Here is an 18,129-nt window from a genome sequence, read left to right as displayed (position 1 = left end):
CCGCGGGTCGTTCGTCTTCATCGTTCATCGCGCTGACATGCAGGCCAACCTGACGACTTCGTCAGGTTGCTGCATGTCAGGAAATGGGTGAGAGAGCCCGGCGCTGAACGATATCGCTAATGATATCGTTCAGCGGCTGTGCTCAATGTCATGAACGACATTGAGCACAGCCTGCCGGGGACAATACTAGACGATATCGCTCAGGGAGCATATCGTCTAGTGTGTATGCACCTTAAGGAAGTAGATTTTTTTTTCTCTGCAGCGCTCTGAAATGGTGGGTACACACTACACGATATGCTCCCTGAGCGATATCGTGTAGTGTTGTCCCCGGCAGGCTGTGCTCACTGTCGTTCATGACATTGAGCACAGCCGCTGAACGATATCATTAACGATATCGTTCAGCGCCGGGCTCTCTCCCCCATTCCCTGACATGCAGCAACCTGACGAGATCGTCAGGTTGGCCTGCATGTCAGCCCGATGAACGAAAATGACGAACGACCCGCGGGAACGCGCGTCGTCGTTATCGTTCATCTTTTTGGGGTTAAAAATGGACGATAAAGTGGACGACTGAACGATATCGTTATCGTTCAGTCCACTTTATCGCCCAGTGTGTACGCACCTTAAAGGTGCATATGCACTAGACGATATGCTCCCTGAGCGATATCGTCTAGTGTGTCCCCGGCAGGCTGTGCTCAATGTCGTTCATGACATTGAGCACAGCCGCTGAACGATATCATTAGCGATATCGTTCAGCGCCGGGCTTTCTCACCCATTCCCTGACATGCAGCAACCTGACGAGGTCGTCAGGTTGGCCTGCATGTCAGCGCGATGAACGATGATGACGAACGACCCGCGGGAACGCGCGTCGTCATCGTTCATCTTTTTTGTGTTAAAAATGGACGATAAAGTGGACGACTGAACGATATCGTTATCGTTCAGTCGTCCACTTTAATCGCCCAGTGTGTACGCACCATGACTGCTGCTAAGATCGTTCGTCGTTTACCGAATATAAACTGCACGATAGTGCTGATATCGTACAGCTATATGCTATAATTGACCAACATGTTGGAGAGATGAAAGATGCGATTTATTGGCCGCAGGAGTGCGCATCTGTCATCGTTCAGGGCCTATCCATTAGCAGATATAATGAACGATTGAACGATATATCGTTCAATTTATCTGCTAATGGATAGGCCCCTTAAAAAGGCACAAAACCACCTAAAAACGACTGCACGATTACGACATCGTAATCGTGCAGTCGTTTGACAATCTGTGCTGTGCCTACACTGAACGAGCAGTCATTCAGGGTAGGTACATCAATCATCCCCTAATGGTGCATACATACGGTCAGATCTGTACGGGCAGATCAGACAACGATAAAGATATCGTGTGATCGTCCTGCATATGCTGGATGATCGTTATTGAACATCCAGCACAGCACCAACCCCTAAACGACTATCGCGGGTCCCTATAGTAACCTGGTCGATATCGACCAGGCTGGACTGCATGCACGGTCGATGGCCGCATTGTGCGTCGTTTGGGGGTTAGGGCTACAAAATGGTTGATATAAACTAACGATGAACAATATCGTTATCGTTTATTTCGTCCTGCTAAATCTGACCGTGTATATGCACCATAACATGCTCAACCTGACGTTATCGTCAGGTTGTTCGGCCGATGATCGATGTTGGAAACGACCAGCGGGAGCGCGCATCAGTGGTGTATCTATGATGGGTGCAGTGTGTGTGGGGTACACGGGCCCCCAGGTCCAGGGGGGCCCCGTACCGCACACACTGCACCCATATTTTTTTTAAACTTGCCTGTCCGAGGTCCCGCGTCGGGTGTCACTGCTGCTCAGAACACCGGAAAAATGGCAGCCGCGGCCATTTTCTGGTGTTCTGCACATGCCCAGTAGACTCCGGGCACTACAGTGTGCCCGAAGTCTACAAAACGCCGGAAAATGGCCGCCGCGGCCAATTTTTCTGCGCATGCGCAGTAGACTCTAGGCACACTCTAGTGCCCGGAGTCTACTAATGCTCCGGTGGCTGGCCAGCCGCGTCAATCGGCTGCCAGCCACCAGGGAGAGAGGAGGGGGCCCCGCACGAGGAGTGCACACGGGCCCCCTCCTCTTAAAACGCCCCTGGCACGCATCGCTGGTCGTTTCCGACATTAATGTGCACGATTCTTGAGCGATTGAACGTTATCATCGCTCAAAGAAATCGGCAAGTCGATGTGTGCCTTAACAGCCCACTTTTCAATGGCCAACCTTGAGCACAGGTTTCTTAATTAGTAGCTCAGTAATATTGATTTAATCATCTGTGCTCAAGCATGGATATCACTAAAAAGCTTGACTGCTGGTGTGCCTTGAGGACCGACGGTGGGAAACACTGATCTACTCTTTGCAAAGGTACATTGGGGCCCATTCATCATTGATCGCTTTTGCAATGTGATCAGGGCATGCCAGTAATGCCCCTGATTGCAATGCAAAAAGCTATCTCTTCGGCTGTATGTATCATCCGGGACATGCATGGACACAGGCTCCGAAAGGAGCCCGTCCCTGCAATGTCTCCGGAGAGCGGCCGGCCATGACATGGGGTGTTGCGCATGCGCAGTCTGCATATGCACATCCGCCATAGCTGGGGATGGTTTCGGCGGATCCCTCCGCCGGCTAATAGTGCGCGGTGTAGCCCATAGGCTACAGCGGCTAACGCCATCTTCAGATGGCGTTAGCTGTAGGGGCCAATATCTGGAATGCATTGCATTACGGATATTGGTACATTTGGCAGCATCGCTTCCCCCATAGAAACCTATAGGGGGAGGCGGCTGCCAGCGGTAATGGAGGGATCACAGCAGGTATCTCCGATACCTGCTGTGGTCTCTCCTTAATACATCCGGGAATACCTCAAATACATTTTGATAAATGGGCCCCATTGAGCGATGCCATTTACTAGGTGAGGACAAATGGAGATATCTTTGACAATTGGTGCACATGTCGCTATGCTAAACACTTATCTAGTGCTTGGCCTGTATTAATACTGTGCCGACATTCAAATTGTTGACATGGGCTTTAGGTGATCGACCAATATGTCGACTTTCAAAAATGTCTACATGGTTAAAATGAGGTGCGTGTGTGTTCACATGAGGTGGCTTCTACGTAAGGGTAAGATTGTTATCTGTTTTTGTATGTATCCCTGAGAAAAGGTTAGATTAAAAGGAACTGAAACAGATTAAAAATTGGGCGCTGGTAGCATTTACCATGTTGCTGAGTCCCGTCAATGCCACCAGTTCTGGTATGTATATGTTTCATTTACTAGGGTCAGTCCAATTAGCTGTGATGCACTCGCAGGTGCGAGTCATTGCAGCAGCATAAATTCGCACACGATCAAATTTGTATAAATTCGGGGCTGTGAGAGGGCAAGGAGTGGTGCAAGATGTGGTGCCATTGCCAGTGTTTGAACGCAGTTTCAATTGCAACTCGCACCTGATTTGCACCATTCGCGGCAAATGCGAGAAATGCGGTCAAGCCCCCAAAATACGGGTTTGGCCGCATTTCTCATATGCACCAAGCCCCGGAATGCGATGCACTCCGGGGCTTGGATGCGGTGGGTAACGTCATCTTCCTGATGGCGATACCCATAGAAACCTATGGGCTTCTATCGGGAGAGTGCTGAGAGAGGGATCCAATCTGATCCCTCCCAGCAGCGCGCGCAGAAGGACATCAGACGGGCCTCTGGGTCATAGACCTGAAAGTCCCTCCATCGCAAAGGGCCGCTGTTACAGAGAGAGCGGTCCTTTGTGGTGTTCGTCATGCATAACGGCATTACCAGCACCGGCATGCATGCGAAGACCGGCGGGATGCATCCCGCCCTTATTTAGTGTATTCAAGTGCTGGCCAGTTGGATTGTAATAAAGTGCCATTTGTAGGGCCTACAAAAATTTCAACTAATGCAGTTCTGTAATCCAACGTTTTGGGTTTTAATCAACCTGTCATGAGGAAATGAGCAAACAATATAAAAGTGCAACCTCTAGTAAATTATATACCATGATACAGTGCAAAAATCGAGTGAGTAGCTAACAAACAGAAGAAATAAAAGGCGCTTATCCTGTTGCCAAATGGCATGAACTCGTAAACAAGATAAATACTTCTCGTCCCAAATGGAGAAGGCGACCTCCAAAGAGATATACACATAGAGCCTGATTCAAAGGTGTCCGCAAGCTATTGCACTCGTATGACCAGTTCTGTGCATGTACAGAACGGGTCTTGCAAGATCACTCACAGTGCCCCCAAAGCTGCAGCATGATTGACATGCTGTGGCAGTTTTGGGGGCAGGGAGGCGTGTCGGGGCCAGGGTCTGTGTGTTCCCTATACCCCGCCCACAGCCTGAGGGCAAGTCAGTTTTGTTAACAAGCCCAAGCCATGATAGGAGAGAAAGAAGACTGGCAGACTGTCACACAAAGAAGGAGACAAGTGACCAAGAGAAGAAACCCATAGAAGCCAGATGCGTCCGGGAGGGTGCCCTGTGGACCCTATGGACTTCGAAGAAAGAAAGTTAATAAGGGTAAGTTTTACCATAACTCTCCTTTTCTACTTCAGGGTCCATAGGGCTCCACAGGGAATCAATGGGGATGTCCCAAAGCATTTGTTCAAGGACGGGGATGCTCCTGAGCTGAGAGGAGAACCCGGCGCCTGAAGAAAGCATCATGAGAGGGAAATGTATCAAAGGCATAGAACCTAAGAAAGGGGTGGACAGAAGACCACGTGGCCCCCTTGCATAGTTCTGCAGACGTGCCACGGTGGGCTGCCCACGGAGGACCCACAGAGTTAGTAGAATTAGCAAATACTGTAGCCGGCACAGGAAGGCCAGTCTGCGTGTAAGCCTGTAAGATAGTCATGTGAAGCCATCTGGCCAGAGTTTGTTAGCTAGCCATCCCTTCTTGAATCCATATAGGTTAAAGAGGGAGTCCGACTTCCTGATGGAACTAGCATGGACCACATTCAAAGAGGCCTCACCTGCCGAGAGTTCTGGTGATTGAAAGACCAGAACCACAATTTCCTCATTAAGGTGGAAGGAAGGAAGCGAGAGTGCGTTCAAAGAACAGCCCTGTCCGGATAAAAGATTAGAAAAGGGGAGCGACAGGAAAGCGCACCTAAATCCGATACCCTACGGGCAGATTCTATAGCCAGAAGAAACAGAGTCTTCGCAGTGAGCCATTTGACATCTATTTAATCCAGGGGTTTGAATGGAGGTTCCTGAAATGCATAAAGAACCACTGACAAATCCCACGGAGCCACAGGAGGAACAAAGGGAGGTTGTATATGTAGAACACCTTGTAGGAAGGTGTGAACGTCCGGTAGAGGAGCAATTCTGCACTGGAACCAGATGGACAGAGCAGAGACATGCACTTTCAGAGAGGCTAGGCAGAGTCCAAGATCCTATCCAGCTTGAGGAAATGCAAGGATTATAGAAACCCTAAAAACCTGAGGGTCATAGTTTCTAGTAGCACACGACTGGAAATATGTATGCCACACCCAGTGATAAATCCTGGCAGAGGCCGGTTTACGCGCTTTGAACATGGTTTGGACCACAGAGATGGAAAACCTTTAGACCTTAGGAGGGATGTCTCAAGAGCCAAGCCGTTAAAGACAGACGGGCCAGGTCCAGATGTAGACAGGGACCCTGAGACAATAGGTCTGGTTGTAGAAAAAGTTGGAAAGGAACGTCTATGGAGAGACTTTGAAGATCAAAGGTAAAGAAGTTTAGGAAGAAGCATCAGGAAATACAATTTTTAATGCATGGGCCCATAATAGTTACAAAGAAAAGGTGATAGGAAACCGTTGGCAATTTAGGAATTGATAAATTCTTCAGGTAACTTTTCTACATCCATAAGTTATTATTTATCTAAAATGCTTAATTATGGTGAAAAAAAACGATAACATTCTCTTGAAAATCCATATTTTCCTATGGGAAAGTCGTTACAGATTTTATTAGAATTCTCCTTACTAGATGACAAATCTATATATATATATATATATATATATATATATATATACTGTATATGTATGTACAATGAACAATCCCAGTACTAAGCTATTGATATTCATTGGGCTGTGTGCTGTATTGTGAATTATATATTTTTTTAAATTTTTATTTATTGACAGTTATTTTTACAGTGCGCACATATTCCGCAGAGTTATTTTCTTTTCACATAACAGTATTTTCTATTTAGAATACACACTAGTTTTGTAGGTAGGGTTTTCGTACTCAATCCCTACTGTTGTTGCTGTTTTCCCTTTTTCTTATTTTTTCCTCACCTTTTTTTTTTTTTTTTCTTCCCTATCTTCCCTTGCGAGCTGGGACCCTTTTCTCCATTCTACTGCTACTTCCCAGCCTACCCAGAGCTAACCTGACATGCCTCTCACTATAGCTTCAATGAATGTTCGCGGCCTTAATACTCCCCAGAAGCGTTCCCACCTATTTCGTACTATTCGGTCAATAAAAGCCGACATTGTCCTTTTGCAGGAAACCCACTTTCGTTCACCAAACCACCCTTCTCTTATCTCCAGAAACTTCTCCACCGTGTTTTATTCCTCCAGTACGTTTAAACATAATGGTGTGGCCATTCTCATTAAAAATAATTTACCTTTCTCTCAAGACTCTGTATATACTGATGCAGATGGTCGATACATTATTCTCACTGGCAGGCTTGGACACACAGAGGTGACTATCGCTGCGGTATATACCCCTAATGTAGGCCAATGTCGTTTCTTTAATTCATTTTTTAAAATATTGCATAAACGTCGTACTGGCCATTTGATTCTTGGTGGCGACTTTAACTCCGTTTTGGATCCGACCCTGGATAAGTCTTTTTCTAGGACCCGCCCCTCTACTTGTCCTATATCTAAAATTCTCAATAAACATATGAAAACGGCTGGTCTTTTTGACACGTGGCGTTCTCTCAATCCCTCTTTTAAGGATTACACATTCTATTCCAATCCCCATCGTACTTACTCCAGAATTGATTTTATTTTATGTAGTCTCCCCATCTCCAAACACCTTATAGATGCGAGTATCATTCCTAATTCCTGGTCTGATCACTCTATCGTTACTTCCTCTCTCGATTTCTCAGACATCCTGGTCACTAGGCCCACTTGGCGGTTAAATGAGACCCTTCTTAAAATCCCTAATTTCCAAACTAAAATTACAGATGTTTTAAAGGATTACTTTGCTATTAATGTTTCCGGCTCCGGATGTTCTCCCATGGAGTGGGAGGCTCACAAATCTGTCCTTCGTGGGCACATCATCAGCTTTGCTTCTCACAGAAATAAAGAACACAAGCGTCTTCTTCGATCTCTCACAGATCAGGTTCACTGTTTGGAGTCTCTCCATAAGCGCACGCCCACTGACGCTCTCTACAAACAACTCACTATTGCAAAATCTGCCCTTAACTCCATTCTCTCTGAAAAAATTGAAAAATCTCTTAGATGGCTGAATCAGCGATTCTATGAAAAGAGTAATAAGGCGGACATTCTTCTTGCCAATCTTCTAAGGGCTCGCAAGGTGGCTATGGCGATTCCTGCGCTTAAGGATCATTCTGGATCTCTACAATACAGCCCTTCCAAAATCAACTCTATCTTTAAAGATTATTATTCTTATCTTTATAACCTCACAGTTCACGATCCGTCTCCATCCCCCCTCCCTATTTCCATTACTGACTACTTGACCTCTTGTGATCTACCCCACATCGATGCTTTCCACCTCTGAATCACTTAATCTCCCTATAACTGAGGAAGAGGTTTCCTGTGCGCTTAAGCATCAGAAACCTTCGAAGGCACCTGGTCCGGACGGTCTACCCTTTTCTTACTATAAAACATTCCAGAGCTCTCTAATCCCCCATCTCACAAACTCTTTTAATCAAATTTTTGAAGGTAACTTTTTTCCCACTGATACCACCAGGGCTAAAATAACAGTTATCCCGAAACCGGGTAAGGACCCCCATATGGTAACTAACTATCGACCAATTTCCCTTTTAAATACGGACCTCAAACTTTTTCCCAAAATTTTGGCAAATAGACTAAACCCCATTCTTCTCTCATCCGTCCGGACCAGGTAGGCTTTGTCCCCTCCCGCCAAGCCCTTGATAACACTAGGCGTACAGTAGACCTTATACACCACGTAAACTCTATTAGTCTTCCCTCTCTCCTTCTTGCTCTTGATGCCGAAAAGGCCTTTGATAGGGTCTCTTGGCCCTTTATGATTAATACTCTCCTTGGCTTCGGGTTTCAGGATAGATTTCTCCAGGCCATTAGGGCCCTTTATCACAATCCATCCACTTCGGTTCTTGCAGGAGGTCTTCTTTCTGACTCCTTCCCTATCTCAAATGGCACTAGGCAGGGGTGTCCACTCTACCCGCTGATCTTAGCTCTAATTTTTGAATCCGTGGCTTGTAAGATCCGAGGGAACCCAGACATTTCCGGTATTAATGTAGGTGACTCCTCTTATAAAATTTCTCTATTTGCCGACGATGTCCTGCTTACTCTTACCAATCCCTTGATTTCCCTCCCAAATCTGTTCCAAGAAATCTCCCTGTTCCAAGAAATCTCAAATCGGAAGCTTTGCCCCTCCATATTCCGAGGTCATCTCTAGATCTCCTCCGTCTCAATTTCAATTTTAATTGGCGCTCGGAATCCATTAAATATCTAGGTGTCAATTTGACAAAATCTTATCATGGTCTCTACAAGGCAAACTATCTCCCTCTGTTTAAGGCCATAGAACAAGACCTCTCTCATTGGCGCTCTTTATTTATCTCTTGGACAGGTCGTATAGCCGTGATTAAAATGAATGTCCTTCCCAAACTCCTCTACCTTTTCCAAACCCTTCCTGTGGCAGTCCCTTCCCGCGTTCTATCTTCTTTGCAGGCAAGTTATGGCAAATTTATTTGGAATCACAGAAGACCTCGTATACGTAGAACAGTCCTTTTCAAGACCATTTCGGCTGGAGGCCTAGGTCTCCCCTCGTTATCCAAGTACTACCAAGCCTCTAGACTTAGTCAACTAGTTACCTGGCACTCTCCCAAGGGAACCAAACGATGGGTTGATCTTGAATCTGCACTCACCAAAACCCCATCGATCTCAAACCTACCGTGGCTCCCCAGAAAACTTAGACCTCTCTCTATCTCGCTGGTCCCATCAGTTACTCTTACTTTATCTGTATGGGACTCTCTCGATACTAAGTTCTCTGTCTGCTCATCCCTCGCCTCAGACACCTCTTTGGTTTCACCCTTCTTTTCTCCCTGGCCATTCGCCCCTCATGATCTCTACATGATCGGCAGCGGGCATCACCCGCTTTCACCACATCCTGGGAGATTTTGCCCCCCAATCTTTTACAGAGATGCGGGAGATACATTCTTTACCGCAATCTTGTTTCTACCAATATCTTCAGATCCGTCACTTTGTCTATTCGTCCCTTTCTTCGCTAGACGCATTACGAAACCCCACGGCTATGGAACGCCTTTGTATTTATAGACCCACGGAAAAGGGCTTAATCTCTCAGATCTACCATTCTATACTAGATCGGATTGCCCACCCATAGAGACCCATGAGCGTTGTTGGGAGATGGACTTTGGTACCTCTTTGGGAGAAGACACTTGGGAGGCTATACGCCTTAATATATCGAAATGCTCAATTAGTGTCTCCATTAAGGAAAACTCTTATAAGGTATACACCCTCTGGTACCTTGTCCCGGAGCGTCTTCACCAAATATACCCTAACTCTTCCAACCTTTGCTGGAGACAATGTGGACAGGTCGGCTCCTTCTACCATATTTGGTGGTCCTGTCCATATATTGTCCCTTACTGGTCCATGGTCCAGTCTACTATATCGTCAATGATTCCTCATGCTCTCCCTCTTTCTGCTGCTTCGTTGCTTCTGTGTGCCCCGGTCTGTCAACTATTCAATCATGAGAATAAGTTGACCCTACACATCTCCTGTGCCGTCAAATATCAGATTGCTAGTTCTTGGAAACAACCACTCCCTCCCACTCGTCAACAGTTTCTCAACCGCGTCTGGTTTGTGGCCAAAATGGAATACATCACGAGTCTCCAATACAACACGGTGGACAAGTTTAACGCAATATGGTCCCCCTGGTACGGTTCCCACGGTGTGACCCCTCCTGGTTCCTCATAATCATCTGCCTTCTGCTCTCTTTTTCTTTTTCTTTCTTCTTCCCTCTATTCCTCAGTACCTCATCCTCAAATTTTTTATTCTATCCCCCCAGCTCGCTCTCTCCCTCTTCTCCGCTCCTTGATTTTTTTTTTTCTCTTTTCTAACTTTCTCCTTTACATCATTCCCAAGCCTTTAATTTGTAATTATTTATTTACTTATTATTGTTTTTTTTCTTTTTGACTTATTATTGTTTTTTTTTTTTTCTTCTTTTCTTATTATTATTTTGTTAAGGTTTTGCGGAAAAAGGGGAAATAACAAAAAGAAAAGTTCAATTTCAATGTCAGTATATTGTTATACCTGTTGTTTTTCTACTTGTATGACGATTATTTACTGTTTATTTCGTTCTTTAATTCCCCTTGGGGATTGAAATCTGCATTTTTTTTTTGCTGTTTCTCTGGTATTGACACCCCAATAAAATTATATGATTATGAAAAAAAAAAGAATACACACTAGCAGATGTACCCACTGTCACCCGGGTAGACTGTTTCCATTTCCATCTCACCACTCCTGAAAGGCTGATTAGAAACAACATTAACTACAAGGGTCCCAACATAGAGTTTTTTCTCAACTTACTTGAAATGGTACTGACTATACGGGCCCCCTCTCTGTCCGGGCCTCCAGTCAGTCCCTGATGGCCTCCGTCCAGGCCCTGGTGATCGCTGCGCGCTGCCCGGCAACTGCTGGTTCAGCTGTCAGCGCTTCCGCATCAGGTAGTATGAAAGCCACCTGATTCAGAAACGTTGACAGCTGAACAGACAGCGGCTGGGCAGCTCCAACGGTGGCCCACTGATAGTGCAGAGACAGAGACAAGGCTGTCTCTGTAAAAAAAAAAAAAAAATTTGTTTGGGTACTCAGAAATCCCCCCTGCGTGCGCTACTGAGTGTACAACGAGAAGGCACATCACAACGGCCTTCTGTTTTCAAGTGAAGTCTCAACCGGGAGCTACAACTTTAAGGTCAGCCTGTATTGTGCACAATACTACCGCTAATATACTTGTACCAGGATTATTTTCACTGGTTTTACCTCTATTATTCGAGACTGATACTATACCTCGTTTCATAGATAGAGGTGCATTCATCATTTATTATAACATCAATACAATATTTAATATTTTGTGCTTTATTGAACCTAATACATGTACATGTTTTATTGATGCTAACAGTGTTCAATTCATTATACACTGCTCAAAAAAATACAGGGAACACTTAAACAACACAATGTAACTCCCAAGTCATTCACACTTCTGTGAAATCAAACTGTCCACTTAGGAAGCAACACTGATTGACAATCAATTTCACATGCTGTTGTGCAAATGGAATAGACAACAGGTGGAAATGATAGGCAATTAGCAAGACACCCCCAATAAAGGAGTGGTTCTGCAGGTGGAGACCACAGACCACGTCTCAGTTCCTATGCTTTTTGGCTGATGTTTTGGTCACTTTTGAATGCTGGCGGTGCTTTCACTCTAGTGGTAGCATGAGACGGAGTCTACAACCCACACAAGTGGCTCAGGTAGTGCAACTCATCCAGGATGGCACATCAATGGGTCCCCGGGATGAACACTGCGGAGATGGTTGGGAGATGGCGTTAGACCGATGTGAGAATGCGGGACAGTTCTGCCATTGCTGACCGACTGAGTGCCTCCTTGATGATTGAGGTAGGCCACTGCCGTGATGTTGTCGGACTGTACTTGTACAGGCTTGCACTGAAGAATATCCTGAGCAAGAGTGAGGGCTTTGTAAACAGCTCGGAGTTCCAGGACGTTGATTGGTAAGATCGCCTCTGCTGGAGTCCAGCGTCCTTGGAAGGAGTGCTGGCCAGTCAGCAGTGTAAGACAGCAAACCGGAGATACTGCTGTTGAGAAGGCGCTATAGGTAATGTAAGTAAGAGTCATGAATGTCCAAAGACACCATAAAGTCCCCAGGCTCCAAAGCCAGGACAATAGAGCATAGGGTTTCCATACGAAACCTGGGCACCCTGATAAACTTGTTCAGAGACTTGAGGTTAAGGATAGGCCGATGAGACCCATTGGGATTTGAACCAAGAAAAGGATAGAATAATAGCCCTTCCCTCTCTGTGATGAGGGGACCGGAAATATTACCCCCGAGAGCAGTAAGGACTGAATGGCCTTCTGGAGGAGTAGAGCTTTGCATGGGTCCAATGGATGTCTTGTGCAAAAAAAACTGCTGGGTGGCCGCCTCAGGAATGAGAGGGCATATCTGTGGGAGATAACTTCTTTTACCAAGGCGTCTGAGGTGGTCTGACGCCAGAGCTGGGTGAACTGAAGTCGGCCTCCCACCCTGGGAGGCCGAAGGCTTGTCCTCAGATTTTGTAGATCGACGTCTTGTAGCCCAGGTCTGTTTGGTCCAAGGCTTGGAGGCCTTTGTGGATGCCGACTGCCGTGGAAAGGACTGACCTTTAGCTTTTGCTTGGGGACGAAAGGAAGACATCCGAGGTTTCGTAGTAGATGCAGATGGCAAGAATCCCGTCTTGGAAGCTGCCAAGGTAATCACAATCTTGTCCAATTCTGGGCCAAACAGGATCTCCCCAGAATAAGGCAGAGACTCCAAAGCCTTTTAAGAGTCCGAATCTGCTTTCCATGAGCAAAGCCAAACAATACGGTGGGCTACCACGGAAGTAGCAGATGCCTTGGATGCTAGTAGGCAAGTATCTAAAGCCGCCTCCCCTAAATAAGAGGCTGCATCTCTAATGTGAGATATGTAGGACAGCTGTTCCCTTGAAGCATTAGAGGGAAATGTATCTTCTAGGGCCTTTGCCCAACTCTCAATGGCTTTTGCCACCCAGGCCGTAGCCCTGGAAGGACGAGTAATAGCTCCTGTAAGAGAGTATATAGACTTCAGGCAAGCTTCTATTCTTTTATCCGTAGTCTCCTTTAAGGAGGTTGCAGTGTGGGGATAGATATGGTAGCTTTCTTAACTAGGCGTGTCACATGGGAATCCACTGCAGGGGAAACTTCCCATTTAGTGCAATCAGTAGCTGGAAGAGGATAAACGTAAATCAAGAGTTTAGGCAGCTGAAACTATGAACTAGGCATATTCCATGTTTCACACATGTGATCAGATAGCTGATTGGCATATTCCATGCTTCACACATATGATCAGATAGCTGATTCGAGTGAGGAAACTCTGGCAAAACTACCTTCTTTCGCTTAAATAGTGTCTCTTTTGCCCTAGGAGTGGGTTCTGTTTCTTCTATTTGAAGAATAGATTTTACAGCTTTTACAAGTAGTTTAACTATAGAGGGGGGCTCCTCCTCTCCCGAGGGGGGAGTCAGAGTGAGAGAGTTCTGCGTCTTCTGCCTCCCCAGATGATAACTCAGAATCTGATAGCTGGGTGGACTGGGAAGATAACACAGCACGCTTAGTAGGTTTACTAGGTAAGGGTCTCTCCTTTTGCAGCATTTGGCTGTAGAGGTAGCTGCCAGATTCTGCACTGAGGTAGAAAGTACGTCTACCCATGGTGGAGGCAAAGGAATCACAGGGAGTACCTGCTGATGCTATCCCATAGGGGGCGCTACCACAGGGTCCGCTAGGTGGTGCACAATTTTTGCCAACACCTGTGGAAAAAAAAAAAAGCCCAGGGGGGGTTCCTTAGGAGCGGATGCCGGGGCTGAGGGGCCAGGTGCCATATAATTAAATACACATAGACCATCTTGAATGAGATCCTCTGAAGCTAAGCCTGCTAAACAGACTTGCAAGACACCAGAGTGGGAGCAGCAGGCTGCTTGTTATTCTTGTCTTTGCTAGACATATCTGCAAGGATAATTGTAGCAGCCAATCTGGCACAGTGCAGTGAGCAACCCAGATATATGTACAATATGGCACAGTGTAGTGTGAAACACAGATACATAGCATGTTATAGCCCTCACAAATATAGGTAGATCTGAGGTACAGCAAACCCCCTATACCTCAGTATTCCACGGTTATAATGAAAGGAATAAGCGGACAGTTGTGAAAAAAATAAACAGACAGCAGTGCTAGCATAAGTCACATACAATGCAGAAAATACAATATAACTGCAGTGGACACTAAATTCAACTACACAGACTGCAGTGGCTGGTAGGAAATAGCGCTGTATAACCTGGCCTTTGGGAGAGGTATACAGGGAGACCGGACCCAGTGTTCCCAGAGACCTGAATGCAGAAAATGGCTGCCATGAGTCTCGGAGGGGGAGGGAGGAGCAGCTCAGGGGCGGCAAGACCGCAGTGGAATTGAGCCCTAAGTTGGGGAAGGGTCCGCAGACAGGCCTTCTCCCCTATGCTGACATCAACCACCGGATCCCTTGTCTTAATTTGTGCCCTGCGCCAGTATTTGTAATGCCCTGGTGGTCTAGTGGAGTCCCGGACGAACAGGTGTCCACATCAGCACCTCCAGTCTGTCTCCTGAGATTGGAGGCAAGACTGCACATAGTCACGGGGATCCGCCTTACCTGTCCCCTTGAGTCCCGGCTGCAGTCTGGGGTCCGAAGAGCCCCGCCGAGAGTACCTAGCCGAGGGCTGGTGTTGCGGCGCAGCGGAGGGGTGAGGGAGCAGCAGTGCAGACATCCAGAGGACTGTCTAGTGCTGCTGCTCTGTAGTCAAAATTTAAATAAAAATAAAGCTTAAGTTGCTTAATAGCAGCCCACTGTTCTAATGGCGATCCAGCTCCTGCCGGACACCAATAAAACGGAGTTGCCCTCAGGCTGTGGACGAGGAATACAGGAAAAAGCTTTGCTGTCCGGTCCTGCAAGTACCATCTAAACCCCATTGTTTCCCTATGACCCTGAAGAAGGAAAATAGTTTTTTCTGTGCGCTGCAGAGGGTGGGGTGGGGGGGTGGTTGTGGCAAACACTAACCCCCCCCCCCCCACACTGCCAGAGAAGGCTGCTGCTGCTAATCAGTGGCAGTAGCCTCTCTGATCCCACTGCTCTGATCACACAGCAGCACGTACTGGGCCGAGAAGTGACAAAGGGGGAGTCGGGCAGCGGACCAGGGGTTCTCCATCAAGCCCAAGTAATTAGTAGCCACCCTCCCCCCCTCTCTGCGCCCCTGAGTTATTGCCTGCATTATGAACATGTATATATGACGGAAAATTTTGCATCAGCAGAGCAATTTGTAACAAGACATCAGCAGTCAATTATAAGATTGAAACTTGCACATAACAGACAAACATCTTTACTATGTGATTTAGGGGTCTATGTATCAAGCAGTGAGAAGTGGACCATGGAGCAATTGCCCATAGCAACCAATCAGCTCCTACCTATTATTTTATAGACTGTACTTGATAAATGCCACTTCAAAGTTGATTGGTTGCTATGGGCAACCTCTCCACTGGTCCACTTCTCCACTGCTTGATACATAGACCCCTAAATAACTGTAAACTATATTGTTGGAAGTTACATTGTTACCTAAAAGTTAATCCCTCCCTTTCAAAACAATCACACTATTGTATAGCCTCATATATAGTGTGTTGAAACATTTTATGAGTATAATATAGGCTTGCTCTGTCCCCTGGTGGCCATAGCATGTCTCCATTAGATATTGGAGGAACAATTTCCATCATTCTGAGATGGTCATCCAGAAGAACTCAAATGAAGGAGCCCCGGTGGCCATCCTGGTCTCTTGGAGGCCAGTCAGGAAAAGGTGTGGAGCTGTTGAGTGAGCCAGGCCCTGAATAGTACATCCAGGGGCGCCGAGAGAGGGGGGGGAGCGGGTACAGATTACCGGGGCCCAGGCTTCCTGAGGGGCCCGGTCCCGCTCCCCCTCCCTCACAGCAGCCCAGCACACAGCATCTGAGCAGCAGCCACAGCAGTCTCCTATGCCTGTGGGGAGGAGCGATCACACTAATCGCACCCCCCCTTGCTTTGAGCAGGGCTGATGGGGCCCTGAGCGCCCCCTCCCCAGCGCGCAGCGCCCCTTCAAATCTTTTTTTTTTTTTCCGGGAAGGGGGCGTGGCCGCACCTCCCGCAATTAGGCCACGCCCCCTATTACCCGGGCCCGCCGCAGCTCTCAGCGGGCCTGAGTACATCTGTTCGCTACATCAGAGAGAATTCCACCTGCTGCAGCCAAGTGATGCAAAGTGAAGAAAGGGAGGGGTCTTGAGCTCACAAGTGTTTAGATGGGTCTTTACAGCTGTCAGGTTCAGTAAAGTAAGGCACCATCCTCCTTACTAAATTAAGCTAGCTCATACTTGCCTACTCTCCCGGAATGTCATGGAGACTCTCGCATCTCGGATGGCTCTCCCAGAAGCCCAGAGAAGTAGGCAAGTATCCCAGAGGTCACCCTCCTCCACCAGTGCCTAAACAGGGCTCTATGCTGCCTTGTGCCGGCCCCTAACCTGTGACATCATGATGTCACACATATGGAGCAGGGCCGCAGGCTCCAGTAAGTGGACGGCTCTGCAGTAGTGCTAGTGGCTGCAAGGTGCCGTTACAGACACACTGCAAGTCTCATGCAGGTGCCATGGGGAAGAGACCGTGGGTGTTCCCGATGCACTATTTAAACTTACACCACCTCTATGGCAGGTGCAAGTCCACCTTCTGAGTCCCATGGCTGTGTCTGTGAATTCAGCAGCTCACTGACACGCCCAGGGGCATTTGCAGTCTCTGTCCGGGACCCCCTCCTCTCTCCGGCGGCTGGTTGCGCTCAGCAGCGAGCGCCGAACCTGTAGACTCTGGGCACTAGAGTGTGCCCAGAGTCTACAGCGCATGCACAGGCTACAGCGAAAATCGCGCCATTGCCATTTTTTTCCGGCGTTTTCCCTACTGCACATGCGCATAATTTTTAGCACTTTTGAAGTGTAATTAAACTCTAGATCAGGCCTGGCTAAGCTCTGTCTCTCAAGCTGTTGCACAACACTCCCCAGGAATATATTAAAAAAAAAACCAACACATTTTAAACTTTAGCAATTAATAATTAAAAAAAAACCTGTCAGTGTATTTCTAAACTTTATTTGGGGGGGGGAAAAAAAAAATCAGCAGTTAAATATATGAAGGGAAGGTGTATAATAAATCTTATTAGACGTTCAATGCAAGTCCTGTCCAATGCAGCATTACCAACCACAGCAGTGTAAAACCACAGTATGGCACAAAAGCTGGTCATATGCTGCAGCAGACCAGCCAACAGCGAAGACGACGACTGCCTGATAGATGGAGCACCTCTATACGCTATACGATGTATAGAAGTGATCTCCATTCACAGCCTGAAGTTGACTGAACACCAGTGGGATGGATCAGACAGATTTGGAAACTAAACGGAACCATCCCGGACTATTTTTTTAGCTTATGATCAATTATCATTCAATACAATACACTGAATGATTGTTAAAAGCAGTCATTTGGTTGGCTGGTTTGCACAATTATCATGCAGCGTATGATCACCTTAGCACTTGCACGTCGGAGCTGCTTTAGAAACCTACGCAGTGCTAATATTTATGCAGTTGAGGAATGATCGGCCGACTGAGCACGTGCCAAGGTACCTTAGTGATGCCGATCATAGTGAGGATTACTTTGCAAAGTGATTGACATTTGGGGACGGTTATGGGGAGTAGCAGCAAAATCGCAGGCGTGACGACTGCTCTCGACCCACAACTGCGATCCGGTATGCAGATCAAGTGGTTCTGACGTCTCAGACGGCCATTCAGCGCAACCATAGGGTTACTCAGATTATTGAATGATCTGCAATGGGGACTGCATAAGTACACAGCTGCTTGGATTTGTAATGGCCGAGATGGGCATCTCAATACATATTCCAGCCTCTGTGACATTTGCATATGCAGGAACGCCGCTGCGATTGCACTAGCGCACATCTCTGAATCAGGCCCTTTTAACGGTCTTGAAAACGGATAATCCGTACAATGTTAGATAACAGTGTGGGTCCTGTGGAGAGGGTGTGAAGGAAGGAAAGCCGGG

Source organism: Taudactylus pleione, unplaced genomic scaffold, assembly GCF_031769625.1.
Source record: "Taudactylus pleione unplaced genomic scaffold, aTauple2 ptg000061l, whole genome shotgun sequence".
Taxonomy (NCBI): Eukaryota; Metazoa; Chordata; class Amphibia; order Anura; family Myobatrachidae; genus Taudactylus; species Taudactylus pleione.
Note: the sequence above shows the minus strand (reverse complement) of the source record.